This window comes from Symphalangus syndactylus, chromosome 10 (assembly GCF_028878055.3).
Source record: "Symphalangus syndactylus isolate Jambi chromosome 10, NHGRI_mSymSyn1-v2.1_pri, whole genome shotgun sequence".
NCBI classification, from domain to species: Eukaryota; Metazoa; Chordata; class Mammalia; order Primates; family Hylobatidae; genus Symphalangus; species Symphalangus syndactylus.
In genome coordinates this window covers 25645163-25662341 of record NC_072432.2, presented here as the reverse complement: position 1 = coordinate 25662341, position 17179 = coordinate 25645163, and positions in this window count along the sequence as shown.

Here is a 17179-nt window from a genome sequence, read left to right as displayed (position 1 = left end):
AATAGGCTTATTTGATACGTTAAATTAGATGGGAAGCATTGTCAAATAAATTATTTTTAACACTGAGTTATATTTTTTTGGATATGTTATTAATATGTATTCCAAAATTGTATGAGATTTCAAAAATTCTGATATATCTTGGTATATGTGATTGGTGATAATTATGGTTCTTACATTAAATTATTGTAGGCCACAAAAATAACCAAATTTTTTTCAGTTGGGTCTTTAAAAGTGACAATTTTAAGTCTCGTTCACAGTTAATTGCTTAAATTTGATGCATTTTCTAACTTCTGATGTATTTACTAGATTTTTATAAGCAAGTAAAATCCTAGAGTGTTATGTCTTCTAGGATTTTCATGGAAAGGATGGAAAGAAACCGGGTAAGCACTCTTGAATACAGGTTTCAGATAACTTTAGAATCATATTATTTGAGTAAATATTTCCAAATGGGTATTTCCATAACACTAATAAAGAGATTCACTGGTTTATGAAACTGCTAACCCAATCAAGATAAGAATTAATTGAATATCAAGGAAATACTTTGCTAGATTTTCATGCTAAATCGGCCAGTACTGAAATTAAGATATGTAATTTGAATAAACTCCATGGTCTACGACAAATTACCTAAGTTAACCCATTTAATACACAGTGCTATACACCTGAGTTGGAGGAACAAAATGAATATTTAAGATGATAGAAATCCAGTGTTAACTATTGTATATAATATACAAGTATATTATATATAATGATTGTTCTAAATTTCAAAAGTGGTTTATGACCAATGTTTGGTTTGTCAAATCCATAATCCTAGGAAGACAATCAAAATTTCAGATATATCTCTGCTACATGATGGCCCATTTGAACATTTATATAGGGATTTCATTCAATTGCCATTTTCAATGTGTATTTTCTAGTTGTGTAGAAGCTTTCCCATCTACGCAAGAAGGTGAATGCTATACCATTCCCCTAAAAGCCAAAAGGTTTTTAGAAAATGTGTTTTTCCCTGATGTGGTGTTCCTGGAGAGACTTCCAGCAATAGAAGCACTTGTTTCACTGGACAAGTTGTAAAGCATCTAAATAAGATGATATAGTTACAATGGCATTTGATAAAGCTAACTGAATACAATCAGATCCACTTCCAGTGGAAAACATAAGTTGGTCCCTTATGAAATAGTCACTCGAAGGCTTTTGACACTAATAATAGAACCTCATGTATCTTCCACTCCTAAACTCTGATATGACTAAATGCTGCAATGCTTTAATGCATTTTGTCGGAATGTATTTTCGCCAAGTAAAACAAGCTTTTCATGACCTTTCATGTTCTAGAACCCATAAACTGAGTCTTCTGGAAATGACATCAAAGAAAGACTGTCCTTGCCACGCACATTGCAAGGGTCCGTAATCTTGCAACTCAAAAGGGGCCCTCCAGACTCTTAGAACTGTATAGCCATTTAAGACCTTAAGGTAAAGCTAACCAGGGAAGTTTCTTTCCAGAAGCAGATGACATCCTAGACATGAACAGCTTTCCCAGGATCATGGATCAAGATTTCTCTGCCATCATAAGCCTTCTACCTCTCTTAATTTTTTCCCTGCCTATGCCTCTGTGAACAATGGAGCTGGAAAAAGGTATTGTGTACACCTATGGAGTATAATTTTATTTGTGGAGGACTTTGCAGCCAATATTGTGTACACCTATGGGGTATAATTTTATTTGTGGAGGACTTTGCAGCCAATCTTATATATGAGCAACTTTATGCTTTGATAGATGGAAGATGAAGATCCCATGGTGGGCTTGGAACTTTAATAGAATTTTTGTTGCTCCATAGACAAAAACAGAAAGTTGGTCCAGTCTTAACCTATATTATAGGTTAAAGATAACATCACCAGAGGCTTTCACAGTTCTGGATGATTACCATTTGCTAGGGCTCTTTTTCCATGATTTGGAGTAAATATCAATGAGGCAATGATTAGGAATCCCTCATAAAAGGCTCTATAAAATATTGTACTGCAAAAGCTTTTATTGTACAACTTCTTTAAATTCTTCAACTTCTTTAAAATATTCCACTGAAAAAGCTATTATTGTACAACTTCATTATTTAGCTAAGGTTGTGCTAGATAATAGAATTGCTCTTGATTACCCACTGGCTGAACAAGGAAGAACCTGCAGCTGCTAAAACATTTTGTTGCACATGAATGAATGCAGTGGATATTATAGACAATGAGTTGCAGGGGATTAACAAATAGGCTGTTTGATTAAAATGAGTAGACTCTTCATGTGACTTATCTTTTGATCTATTTGGTTTTATTTGGTTTGGTTCATAGGTACCCTGGCTAAGGAACATGCTCCAAACTCTTGGTATTATCCCCCTGATAATCATAATTGTCTCCCTAGTGCAGTGTTTTTCCTCAGAAGTTTTAAATGTTTCTATGCAGCCATTCATAGAATATCAAATGGCCTCTCTTTGACTGGAACAACAAAAACTCAGAAATGAAGGAACCAGGAGAACACTGTAACTTACGTAGGATGTGCTAAGACTGAAAATGCAAAATGATGGTAACTGGAAGTAATGTTAAAGCACTATGTTTTGGCCACATTCTAATCCAGGTGAGAACCTGACCAAGAGGTGGGAATTATTAGACAAAATTATGAGAATCCAGTGTTCTGGACGGAGCTCCAGCACTCAGCCCCAACAGACCAGACCAAACCAAATGGAGTAATTCATGCTAAATGCTGCATAGTCAAACTGAGAGCATAAAGAAGTAGATTGATCTCAACACAGACCAGTAGTTTTTCCCTGAAAACAGAAGATTCCAGCATAATAAGAAAGTTCCCTCTGCTCTAACCCTTACAAAAAAGTAATCTTAAGTAACCAGTTTTTAAAAAAATTATTCCGTTTCCTTTTTCTCACCTTACAAAACCCACTGTTCTGCTCTTTCCCAGGCGGACTTCAGATAAAACAAGTCCATTTATGATGGTGACAGGGCAGCATCAATGCCTTAAGTTTTGGTTAACCTCTCAAGTTGAGAGGAATTGTTAATTTAACTTAAGTTTAGCTTAAAGCTGCCTCCTTTCATATTTTAAGTGCAGCCTAAAGATTTTTCCATACATAGTGAATTACAACCAGTTAGGTTCTGATTATATAACTGCATAGGATTTATAAGCAGACAGTAACCTTCTCCTGTACTAGTCGCAAAGTTTCGGCCAATCACAGATGGCCAACTGGTCAAAATGTGTTTCATTAAGACAAATGCTGAGCTGTAACCAATCCAGATATTTCTGTACCTCACTTCTGTTTTCTGTATGTCACTTTCCTTTTTCTGTCCATAAATATTATCTGACCATGTGACAACCCAAGAGTCACTCTGAACCTATTCTAGTTCAGGGGGTTGGCCGATTTTCAAATTGTTCTTTGCTCAGTTAAACTCTGAAAACTTTAATTTGTCTATAGTTGTTTTTGTTGTTTAACTGGCTTCCTTTTAACTAGACTCATTTTATCCATAATTCACTAATTTATTAACTTCGAAGGGGGAATAAAATTTACATTTGTTGAACAACTGCACCATGGAGGTGTGGTGTTTTTCTAGGTTTTTCTTCCATCTGTGATAGGTAGTAAGTATACAAGCAAAGCTTTAAACCTGAAAACGACTGCCTGTGGATTTGATTAATAAAGCCAACGATATGTTACAGCTATGCATCTAATTCCAACTGCTGGATTTTCCTATCTACAGGACACAATCATTTATGTTATCTGCCAAAATGAATTGGACTAAGTTTTGGGATCATAAACAACAATGTCAAATGAGATCACAATTCATTTTCTGAAAGAGCCAAGTGAACCCTTGAGCTGAAGGTGTTTGCACTGATATGCAGGTCTTCAGATTTTTTCTATGAAATCCATTTATCCAGTTCAGACCCCACCAGATCACTACAGGTCTCCTTTCTACTCAGCCCTCCCACTATTTGACAAAGCAAGGCTGATTTTTCTAGAAGCCACCTTTATCTTTTTGGAGAGATCTTTGTGTCTGTTACTTGGGAATTTTAATCTAAAGCATGACAGAATAAAATCAAATCACAAAAATAAGCACATTATAGTTACCAAATTCTTCAGAAAATTAAAGAAAAAGGCAACTACATTTAAATTTAACAGAGTGTTCTTTTATAGCTGTCTTGGCAGCTGTAAAATACGAAGGCATCTGAAGTACAGTGTTTGGTAGATTTAAGATAACCTAGGCTGAACATAGAGGCACAGAAATGGGAAAATGATCAATGCCTCTCATCTTAGTGAATCACCAAACCTAAGTGGCTACAAAGCCACCATCCTTCTTGAAGCAAATAAATTATTTTTTTAACTAATTTATATTTTGAGTCTTATTCTTCATTTACATGCGGTTACCAAAGATAATGAACAAATAAATCTCTCAAACATTCATAAAGACATAGGGTAAATACTGCACGTACTTTGCTATATATCCTTTATTTATCTCTTTAAAACTAAAAATTCCAAGAGATTTTTGTTCTGTGTTTATTTTTTTAAGTTAGGTATACTTTAAAGTGGCTGGATTAAAGTAGAATTTTTGTCAACAACAGCTGGTGCTACCATATCAGCTTTTAGGGTATCCCTGAGAGAATAGTAACAAACAAATGAACAAACCAACAACAGAAACAGCACACCCTGAAGATTTAAAACAATAAAACAAAACAAAAAGATTTAGTATTCTAGAGTGTTTGCTTTTTTCAAAACTTTTCTTTTAAGTACTACTTTCCAAAGCTAATATGTCAAAAATAAGAGGCAATTTTCTAGAAAGCTATGTAACTGTAGGAAAATGTTTTTATAAGAAAATGGTTATATAGAACCACAAAACTTCAATATTTGACACTAAGCTTAGTGTTCAAACACTTAGTCAAAAGTGAGTTCATTCCTCCTTTTCTTTGGAAACTCAAGCCATGCACCAAGTAATTATTTTTCTGGCTATAGCTTATTGGGGGACAGGTGAACATTTCGCCAAGTTATGAGTCTATCTTTCTTTTCTTCTCACTGTACTGCCTCTTTGCTTCCCTCCTTCCCTTCCCCCCGATTCAACAAAGAGTTTGCTCGATGGTCATCAGCTCATTTCATGCATGTGACAGAGAAGAAAACTGAAGTTTGGAAGTAAAATACTTCCCTTTCCAACTTTTATCTCCAGAAGCCTAAGCACTTAAGAGCATTTCGATGGTTTTCACAGTGAGATAAAAAGGACAGAACTCCTGACTGTAGATAGCCAAAGAATCATGGCCGGAAACACTAGGAGAGTTTTCTCCAATCTATAAAGAGATTCCTTTGGGTGGGTGGTGGGTAGGAGAATGGAAGATTCAGAGCTTGCCAGAGTCAGGAAGATCAGAGTCAATGGCCGTATGCTACACCCAGGAAAAAGCTGGCCTCCCCAGGCATGCCAGTCTGGGGACTACAGGCCACCTGGCAACACCTAACTAGACCCAAGTATGTCAAGGGAAAAGACCTTGGGAGGAACATCATTGGGTACCCAGGGTTATGAGGTAGCTGAGTCATAGTTTACAGGATGGCCCCTTCCTCTGCTCTTAGCCATCACATAAGCAGCCTTGACTATGACCTCTCTCTGGAGAACATACTAAATGTCCTTCCTGTCAAAGTAGTGAAAATATTTAAGTGAAGCAGTGTCGTCGTCTGGGGTAAATACCTGAGGTTCATCGTCTCAGGCCAGGGAAATGAAGGATGTGGACACACAAGAAGTCGGTTTAAGAGCGGAGGTTTAATAGGCAAAAGAAAGAGAAAAGTGAATAGCTCTCTCTCTTGAAGAGAGGGAGGGGCTCCCAAGTGGGACTTCTGATTTTGTAATGAAATGCATGGGGTTTTATAGTGGAGCTTGAGGAGGCCGTATCTGATTTACACAGGGCCTGAGAGATTGGCCGGACCAGGTGTGACATTTGCATAGCACGTGTAGAAGCTGGCCATCCCACCCAATCTTTTATTATGCAGATAGGTTCCCTACATGGCCAGTGCCATGTTGTCTGTTCCTCACTGTACACATGGTTGACAAAGAAAAGGAAAGATGGAGCCACCAGGTTGAACATGCCTGGCCCCAGGTAGCCTTTTCCTATTGGCACAGCTGCAGCATTTCCTATGCAAGCTTCTAGTTTGCTTACCTATGCTTGCAGCTTGATTTTTCAGGCTGCTTTTTGTTAGAAAAGAAATGATTTTCAGGATGCTTTTTATTAAAAAGAAACCTAATTGAGGATGCCTTACCCTCACAATCTGCCTAAATATTGTTTTAACTCCTGTATCGTTAACAGTGGACAGCACCTTGCCAGTGAAAACCAAGTAGTTTCTTCATTCATTCATTTGAAATAATTCAACAAATAATTACTGAATACCTACTACTGTCGGGCACTTTTGTAGGCACTGGGCATAGAACCTCTCCTTATGGCTCTTCTAGTCTTTTGGGGAAACAACCAAGAAACACATAAATAATATAAAGCATGCCAGGAAGCCATAAGTGCAATGAAGAAAAATAAGGATTGGAGATTGGAAAGGAAAAGGAGATGCTTCTAAATACAGGCTGTTCAGGGAAGGCAGCTGTGAGGAAATGACTTGTGATTTAATTGCAGGGAAGGATTGGTAGAGGAGAGGAGCCTGGAGGAGAGGAAGAGTGGTCCTGATAGAGGGGCAGCAAGTGCTGGGTAAAAACCTGAGGCCTGAGCATGGGTGGGCCTGTAGGTGGAACAGCAGGGAGGTCTGTGTGCCTGGGCAGAAGGGCTCCATACACAGGGGTTACAATAAGGGTTTTGTATTTCATTCAACGTGCTTTAGGAAGCCATTGGAGAGTGGAGAGGATAGAGATGGCATTTAACAGATCACTGTGGACTGTGAGTCTCCAGGTCAAGATTGCTCTAGGCAGTGTTTACCATCCACTTAAGAGACAGGAAAGAGGTGGAAGGACATCCTGGGTCCCACAGCGCTCAGACTGAGGAATGCTGAGCTGGACCTGCTTGTTTTTGTTGTTGTTGTATGTTGTTTAAAGACAGAGTTTTGCTCTGTTGCCCAGGCTGAAGTGCAGTGGCATGATCTCGGCTCACTGCAGCCTCCACCTCCCAGGTTCAAGCGATTTTCCTGCCTTAGCTTCCTGAGTAGCTGGGATTACAGGTATACAACCACCATGCTCTGCTAATTTTTGTATTTTCTGCAGAGATGGGGTTTCGTCATGTTGGCCAGGCTGGTCTCGAGCTCCTGAGGTCAATTGCTCCTCCTGGCTCGGCCTCTCAAAGTGCTGGGATTATAGGTGTGAGCCACAGCGCCTGGCCTGGACATGCTTCCTGAAGGCACCTTCGTGCATCCTCTGTACCTGTTTTTTACAAAGTGAGATGTTTTTCAACTATATATTACAAATTATGGCGAAGACCATGTGGTAAAGTGTTTAGAAAAATTCTGTTACTGATATTTTTAAAGTCTCTAGATTGGGAAATCTCAAAATTTGGAAGTAAGGGCTTCCAGTCTGATTTTTCACCCTGGAATAAGTCTTCCACATAATTACTTCATTCTTCATTTACTTCCCCTGTTGCTTAAATCAATGGTGAAGTCAATAATCTCATTCTTTTTCAAGGCCATTGAATGTTGGTTAATTTCTGACACAGAAAATGATAGCAATGTGACTTACCTGACACTGGAGAAGCATTGATAGGATTATTGGAGCTCGGGGGCTAGTTTCCTTCCTTAACCCACAATAAAGAAGGCTCTCTGTGTGAAAATGGACAGAAGAGTCTGTACCAAGAATAATGGAGAGTATAACATTAATTACTAGAAATTTTCAACAGATCTGGTTAATAATCCCAAAGGTCTAAAAACATTTTGATTACTTAAGAATTATGATACATAATAGCTCCAGGTAATATATGTGGAAATGAAGCTATAACTAAATGGGGCAAATGTATAAAAATGGGAAAGTTACTGAAACATATTTTGGGGGATTGGTAGAGTTTGGAACAACTTCATTGACAGATTACCAGAAAATCCCTGCCGAGCGTGGTGGCTCAAGCCTGTAATCCCAGCATTTTGGGAGGCCAAAGCTAGCGGATCTCTTACATCCAGAAGTTTGAAACCAGCCTGGACAACCTGACAAAATCTCGTCTCTACTAAAGATACAAAAATCAGACATGCGTGGTGGTGTGTGCCTGTAGTCCCAGCTACTTGGGAGACTGTGATGGGAGGATTGCTTGAACCTGGGAGGTGGAGGTGGGAGTGAGTCGTGAGGGTGCCACTGCATTCCAGCCTGGGTGACAGAGTGAGACCCTGTCTTAAAAGAAAAAAAAAAGAAGAAGAAAAGAAAAATCCCTATGACCTCCTGCAGGACAGATTTTTGGATAGCTTTGGATCTGCCCAATTCTCCCCTCTTTTTACTTGTAATTCTCAAGAATACCTTTACAATATGCTGGGAATGCAATATGTTGGGAATGCAATATCCTGAGATAGGGAGGAGCTGGCTAGAAAAGTCGAGGCCCTCACCCAATCTCTTTTAGAAACAGGAAGACCTTCAGTGCCTTAACCCAGCATATCATGTAACCCCTGAAGCATACAAACCCAGGGCACGCTGATTTCTGGGGTCCCTCTACTGCAGTGCAAGTGGGACATGCACAGATGAGACTCCATCCACTGCAGGTAGCTTTCCTGAGCCTTGCAGACCAGCTTGTCATGAAACCTCATCTTCTGTTGCCCCTTGCTGCCTATCTGTAAGTAATAAGTCTGGTTCATGTAACTTAGTATGGGTGTTCTATCACACTGGACTCAGGCAAGCTGGTGATCTGTACACAGCAAACTCATTTTCATCCCCACTGTCATTCATTTGTGAGAAATATAAACATAGTCAGACACTAAGTAATGATAACCAGAGTATTGGGAAAATCCCCTTGAAGAGAGCATACCAACTGAGTTTTAGAATTCTATCTTAAAAGAGAGAATTCTGAAGTATTTTATGGGCATCACTATCTTGGTGCCTCAGCTCAAGACTTGTTGGCTGAGGGCACTTTTAGCACCCGGAGGTACTTGGAGTGTAGAAGGGAAGTGTGATATTGTGAAATGTATATTTGGTCTTCATCCCAGTCTCCTGGTATGCATATTCTAAAATACTTGGACTCTCTGTAGCAATAAGTGTCTTTTAGTAGGCCAAAGAGTTAATTGATGGCTAGCAGCCCCCTAGGTGGCTTCAATGTGGGTCTGCTCACAGGAAAGATCAAGGCAGGATCAGAAGGTTGAGACATTCAGCCTCCCCAGCAATCGGCATGGAGGGGAGAGGAGCTGAAGGATCCGTTGATTACCAATGGCCAATGATTTGATCAATCATGCCTATGCAATGAAGCTTCCATAAAAACCCAAAAGGGCTGGGTTCAGGGAGTTTCCGGAGAGCTGAGCACGTGGAGGTTCCTGAAGCGTGGCCCGCCAAGGGAGGGCATGGAAGCCCTGCACTCCTTCTCCCATACCTCATCCTATGCAGCCTTCATCTGTATTCTTATAATATTCTTTATAATAAACTGAATGCCAGTGTGTGTTTCCCTGAGTGCTGTTAGTTGCTCTAGCAAATTAATTGAACCAGAGGAGGTCATGGGGTCTCTGATTTATATTGGTTTGGTCAGAAGCACAGGTAAAACAACCTGGAGCTTGTGTGTATAGGTAGGGGCAGCCTTGTGGGATTGGGCCCTCAACTATGGGATCCACTGCCATCTCCAGGTAGGCAGAGTCAGAACTGAATTGGAGGATGCCCAGCTGGTGTCTGCTACAGAATTGATTGCTTGCTGTTGGTAGAAAGAAATCCCCACGCACTGAGTCGCAGCAGTCTGCTGTGTTGATTGTTGTGGTTAGAGAGCAGAGGAAAAACAATTTGTTGTTTTCATCACAGAGGCAGGGTAGAAATGCAAAGAATGACCACCCACAAATGAGTCTGGGAGTTGGTGGTAACTACCTCTGCTTCTTTGCCCAACACTGGGGCAGCTCCAAGACGAGTCCCACACAGTTTCTCAGTGGATCCTCAGTGGGGTTGAGCTCACGGCAGTAACTGCGTTTTATCACATATTTTCTTGGCTTGCTTTCTTTCCCTGCCTTATCTCCCTACTTTCTCATGGTATTTCCTAGGATTATCTCCCAAATAAACTTCTTGATCTTAAACCCATGTCAAATTTGTCTTTCAGGGAACTCAAACTAGGACCATGGTATATCCCACGTCACAGCCAGAGATACCTCTTCATCAATAGGCGACAAGGTCAAAAACTTTCCAGAGCTTTTTAACCATAGGACCTGAGGTGTTGATGGGGGAGATCAGTCCTCCATGGGCAATGAAGCTGGTGAGCCAGAAGAGAGAACAGATGCTTGGCTCTGTTGCTTCTGTTTTGACATGGGCTTCAGAATTTTATCCAGAGAAGCTGTTATTTGAATAAGTAACATGATACCTAGTTTGATAATGTGGGATTAAGGCAGAAACACCTTTCCTCTTTTTCTTACAGAGTTGTCAATGTATTTCTTGTCACAAACATCCCATTTTTACTGTTCTTTCAGTTTAGCTTGAAATAAGAAATGCAATATCAGGGACAGTTTGCACGTGGCAAGACACTTATTCTTTCAACATACTCGTTTTTGTTCCTGGCACTGTGCTAAGTTCTGTAGAAAGCAGTGAACAAGACAGATTCACACCCGGCCCTGATGGAGCTCAGAATCTGGTGGAAGGCAGATGTGAATGAATAATTGAAATTACGTAAGGCGATTGTTTTGGGGGAGGAAATGAAAAACAGTAGGAACAGCTGAAAGAGTATGTTTAATGTGTGCATCAGGGAAGTCTTCCCAGCTAAAGTTGAGATCTGAAGGTGACTAGGATTTGTCCAATCCAAATAGGAAGTTAAAGCTGGGGTGGGTGTGAATAGCAGATGTAAAAGATATTAGGATTGGAAGGCTCCACACAGCCTGGAATCTGTCATTAACCCATCCAGATTCCCCACCTCTAGCCTTGTTTCTCTCTGGACTTCAGCAAGGATGACCTTATTCTTGATCCTGGAATATGCACTATTTCAACCTGTCTCAGAGTCTTCCCACATTTGGGTTTTCTGTCTGGAAAGTTCTTCCCCACACTCATCTTTTGGATCTTACCTCAAATGTCACTTCATTGTTGTTGAAATCTTTCTGACTTCCAGACTAGGATGGAGTCTTCTGTTAAATGCTGCCTTAGAAACTTGTACTCCTCCATAGCTCTTACCACAGTTTTGTTCATATGTTTATGTACAGGGTGATTTGTTTAATTATGTGTTTAAAAGCTGCTCCTTATATTAGACTGCGGACTCCATTGGGGCAGAGGCTAGTTCAGGTTTGGTTGTTACTTTATCCCCAGCACATAGTTGAGTAATAAGCACATCATATACATGCAGGAAAGTGATGGGATTCAGGTTTTACGATTGGTTGTACACATGTGTTAGGGAGGTGACCAGCATTTAAAAGTAAAGGGAAAGGGCCGACAAGGAATCCCACGTTACCCTTGTGTGTATGCTGATGCTGCTGCTGACACAGGAGAACCTCCTTCAGCACTTCTGACATTGGTTATACGGCAGATCATGGGACTAATGAGGGGTCTACCTCCATCTCCTTAAGAGTGCTGCCATTTTATCCGGCAGAACTTTCAACAAATTAGCAATAGTGTTTTCAGGGGAAGTGAAATGGCACTGTGAGATTACGGCTAGAAAATGTCTAGTTGAGTTCAGCCGTGGAGAGAGTCCTGGTCAGTGTATCAAGGAATCCTGACAACAAACACTCTAGAAATCATCTCCAATTAATGGCGCTGATGGCTACCAATATGGTTTGGCTCTGTGACCCCACCTAAATCTCATCTAGAATTGTAGTCCCTAGGTGTTGAGAGAGGGACCTAGTGGGAGGTGAGTAGATCATAGGGACAGTTTTCCCCATGTTGTTCTCATGATAGTGAGTGAGTTCTCTTGAGAGCTGATGACTTTAAAGTGTGGCACTTTCTTGTTTGCTCTCTCCTCTCTCTCCCCTTATGTCATATGTCATGTAGGATGTGCTTTGCTTCCGCTTCACCTTCTGCCATGAGTGTAAGTTTCCTGAGGCCTCCGAGCCATGCTTCCTGTTAAGCCTACGGAACTGTGAGTCAATTAAACCTTTTTCCTTTATAAATTACCCAGTCATAGGCATTTCTTTATAAAAGTGTAAAAATGAATTAATACAGAGAATTAATACCAAGGTAGTGGTGCACTGCTATAAAGATAACCTTAAAATGTAGAAGCAATTTTGGAACTGAGTAACAGGCAGAGGTTGGAACAGTTTGGAGGGCTCAGAAGAAGACAGGAAGATGTGATAAAGTTTGGGACTTCCTAGAAACTTGTTGAATGGCCTTGACCAAAATGCAGATAGAGATGTGAACAATGAAGTCTAGGCTGAGTGGCACTGTGTCCCAGCCACTCCAGCCCTAGCTGTGGCTAAAAGGGGCCAATGTACAGCTTGGGCCATTGCTTCAGAGGATGCAAACCTCAAGCGTTGGTGGCTTCCAAGTAGTATTGGGCCTGCAGGTGTGCAGAAGACAAGAGTTGAGCTTTGGGAACCTCTGCCTAGATTTCAGAGGATGTATGGAAACGCCTGGATGTCCAGGCAGAGGTCTGCTATAGGGGCAGAGCCCTCACAGAGAACTTCTGCTAGGGAAGTGCAGAAGGGAAATATGAGGTTGGACCCCTCCACACATTGTCCCCACTGAGGCACTGCCTACTGGAGTTGTGAGAAGAAGGCCACTGTCCTCCAGACCTCAGAATAGATTCACTAACAGCTTGCACTATGTGCCTGGAAAAGCCACAGGCACTCAATGCCAGACCGTGAGAGCAGCCATGGGGGCTGAACCCTGCAAAGCCACAGGGGCTGAGCTACCCAAGGCCTTGGGAACCTACCCCTTGCATCAGCATGGCCTGGATGTGAGACATGGAATCAAAGGAGATTATTTTGGAGCTTTAAGATTTTATGACTGCCTCACTGGGTTTTGTACTTGCATTGGGGCTGTAGCCCCTTTGTTTTGGCCAATTTCTCCCATTTGGAATGGGAGCATTTATCCAATGCCTGTACCCCAATTGTATCTTGGAAATAAGTAACTTGTTTTTGATTTTATAGGCTTATAGGAAGAAGGAACTTGCCTTGTCCCTTTGGACAAGGTGAGACTTTGGACTTGGACTTTTGGATTAATGAGTTAAGACTTTGGGGGACTGTTGGGAAGGCATGATTGGTTTTAAAATGTGAAAAGGATGAGATTTGGGAGAGGCCAGGGGTGAAATGGTTTGGCTCTATGTCACCACCCAAATCTCATCTTGAATTATAATCCCCAGGTGTTGAGGGAGGGACCTGCTTGGAGGTGACTGGACCATGGCGGGTGGTTTCCTCCATGCTGTTCTCATGACAGTAAATAAGTTCTCAAGAGAGCCGATGGCTTTAAAGTGTGGCACTTCCTTGTTCACGTTTCCCTCTCTCTCACCTGCCACCATGAAAGATGTGCTTTGCTTCCCCTTCAACTTCTGCCATGATTATAATTTTCCTGAGGCCTCCTAGCCATGCTTCCTGTTAAGCCTGTAGAAGTGTGAGTCAATTAAACCTCTTCCCTTTATAAATTACCCAGTCTCAGGAATTTCTTAATAGCAGTGTGATAATGGACTAATACAGCAACTCTACAAAACTGGACCAGTTCTAGGGTTTGAAGCTTTTAAAGCCAGATTTAGGAGTTTTACATCAAAGTGAATTTTCTCTGTACTAATTCAGAGTAAGTAAATATCTAGGTTTCTAATGGTGCTTTGTAAAAAAAAAAATTATGTGTGGATGACAAATTATAACAAGATCTATGCCCAACAGCAGTGAGTCAGTGTGCCCATTTCCTCACACCTGCACCCAAAATGAATATTAGTCTTTTATTATTTACCAAATTGATAGGCATGTCCCCTGCCAGGTTTAAGTTTGTTCATTTATAGTTTTTTTAATGAAAGAGGGGATTCATTCTCTCATAAATACTGTTTCTTTCTTTTTTTAAAGACAGGGTCTCTCTATTTTGCACAGGCTGGCCTCAAATTCCTAGGCTCAAGTGATCCTCTTACCTGAGCCTTCCAAGTAGCTTGGACTACAGGCATGCACCACCACACCTAGCTCAACCCTGTTTCTTGATAGCATCACGCAGCCAGTTCTACCACCCTCTATCCATGCTCGCTGCTATTGTCAATCTAAATAATAAACAAAGAGAGGCTCTCTAAAAAAAAATGATGTTTATCTGGGAATAGAGCATTGCAATGGGAATACACATACCATAGCAATCTATGTGCATAAGCTATATGTTTTGAAATAATGATCCTTGGCTACTAAGATCAATAACAAGGATGACGTCAGTCCTAAGGTTGGACAGGCAATTGCTGGGCAGATGTCTTTGCAGAAGCGAGTTTTGCATAAGGCTGTGATGGCCTTGGCACGAGATTGTGGATTTTGCAGTCTGTTGTGATCGTTTTTGTTATCAAGCATAAAAGCCTGAGAACCCTCTCTGGCCTTCCCTAGCTCTATTTGACAGAATTTTCTTAACATTGGTGACTCCATTTTGATTCTGATGACTTTCGCACTGTCATCTACTGATTAGCTGTTAAGCTCCCAATGCAAACCCACTGCCATCGCCAACACACTGAAGACTTTGGCACAAGATTCATTCATTTGCCTCTTTTCTTCTCAACACCACTATTGTCTAGTGACTTCAGGGCATGTTGACCCTTTCAGTGTGTCAGTCTCTTTGTCTTGACCTTCCCAACTTTAGTAAACATCCACCTATTTCAACTTTGTCACAACCCCATCCTGGGTCTTGTTATAATCTGAGATGCCTTCACCTTAAAAAGTTAACTTCATACATTCTTCTCTCTGACTGTGACACACTCTTCTAGTTCCATCATTTAGTCACTGTCACTGCATTTGTTTTTGCTCTTACAGACTATTCAGCTCCTTGATGTTCTTCTGCTTTCCTCTCATCAATACCCTGCTGTCTTTACTTTTTTTTTCCATTTTAGCTCAATTTACCTGTCACTTCAATTATGTTTGGCCCATTTTGTTTTCTGTTCCATCTACCAGGAGGAAAAATATCCCAACTCAGAGGCAGTCCAATTCTCTATCTTGTCAGTATCAATACTTTGGTTTATTACTTCTGGGGGAAAAAATTCCTCAGTCATGCATACTGGGGCCTCTCCACATCCTGGGACCCAGTGTCGCCTGACCCTGCCATGATACCTGACAGACATTGATGATTCCCTAAATTCTCTCCTCTTTCCACCACAGCTTCGTCAATCTTGTCCTGGAAACCTCCCACTGAGCTACATTCCCTCTAAGGTTTAGAACGTGCTCTCACCCTCAGCTTCTCAGAGGAAGTAGGGTCCATCCAATCACATTTCATTCTGCCTTCACTGGCTCACTTATTTCTACTTTCCTGAAGTTTTAAACTTTTACTCTCTCCTCACTCCATATTAATTAGAATTTAAAAGCTTAAATGACCCCCATCCTAAAAAAAGTAACGAAAAGAAACACATAAACAAAAATCCCTTCCTGGACTCCACATCTTCCTCCAGATACAATGGTATCTTTCACCTCCTTGATATCACTGAACCGTTTCCAGTCAGGTCAGCTCATTTCCCATGCATTCTTCAATTTGCGAAATGCTGACTTCCACCATGGGCAAACCCAATAAGGTTGCTGCTAAATCCAAAGATTACCTCTTAAATCCTCATTATTCTCATTGCATTGGCTCTTACCTTCTCCACGTCTGTGTTCAACCTTGCTCAGGGTCCATTGTGCTCTCTGTTTCTCTGCCCAATCTTAATAATTGATGTTATAAGAGTTTTGCCTTGAATCCTCTTTTCTTCTTTCTCATGATGAGAAGAGCTCTCTTAATGAGCTTATCCACTTCAATATTTTACTATCATTTATTTATAACTGATGACTGCTGAATCAGTATCACCAATCTCAATCTTAATCCTAAGCTTCAGATCTTGTGGTAGATTGCTAAAATGGCCACAATCCTTCACTTTTCCCTGTCTCCTTGTTTTTTGTAGCATGGCTTGGCTGCTCCTTCCATCAAATGATAAAGTCTGTTTTTCCTCTCTTTGAATCTGCCTGGTTTTGTAACTTGCTTTGGCCCACAGGATGTGGCAGAAATGATGGTGCGTAATTTCCAAGCTAAATCTTAAACCTTCTTGGTCTTAAATTTTTTCTGATAAAACTCTGCCACTGCCATGAAAACAAGACTTTGCCAGCCTGCTGGAAGTTGGAAGATTGTGTAGAACAGCTGAGTACACAACTGACTTCAGCCATACAAACAAACCTAGCCTGGCTAGATCACAAAAACTGCCCAGCTGAGCCCAGACTAAATTGCTGACCTGAAGAATCACGAACAAATAAATGATTGCTGTAAGCCATCAAGTTTTGGAATGATTTGTTATGTAACAATAGCTAACTGCTACAGATTTCTAAATACTTTTAATGATAGCTAACTTTTATTGAGTGCATTCCATACGGCTGTCTCTGTTCTAAGCACTGTGTCTATTTCAGATTTAATCCTCATACTGATATTATGAGGTACGCATTATTAACATCAGCTCTCAACTTCTAAATGAGGAAACTGAGGCACAAAGAAGTAAGCATCTTGCTGAAGTGATACAGCTTTAGTACTTAAATCCAAGCAATCTGTGCCCCTGAACACTGAACTAAGTGTCCTGCGTTCTATGCTGTCTGCTGAACACACTACTGTCATAGACATGCAACTAAAATGAAACTTTGATGATTTTTTCCATATAAAAGCTTTTAGTGCTTTCCTAGTTTCCAGGCATAAAAAGAGTTTAAAAATCTTATTTTATTTATTTATTTATTTTTTGAGATGGACTCACTCTGTCACCCAGACTGGAGTCCAGTGGCACGATCTCGGCTCACTGCAACCTCCACCTCCTGGTTCAAGCAATTCTGCCGCCTCACCCTTCCGAGTACCTGGGATTACAGGTGCATGCCACCACGCCCGGCTAATTTTTTATGTCTTTAGTAGAGATGGGGTTTTACCATGTTGGCCAGGCTGGTCTCGAACTCCTGACCTTGTGATCCGACCACCTTAGCTTCCCAAAGTGCTGGGATTGCAGGAGTGA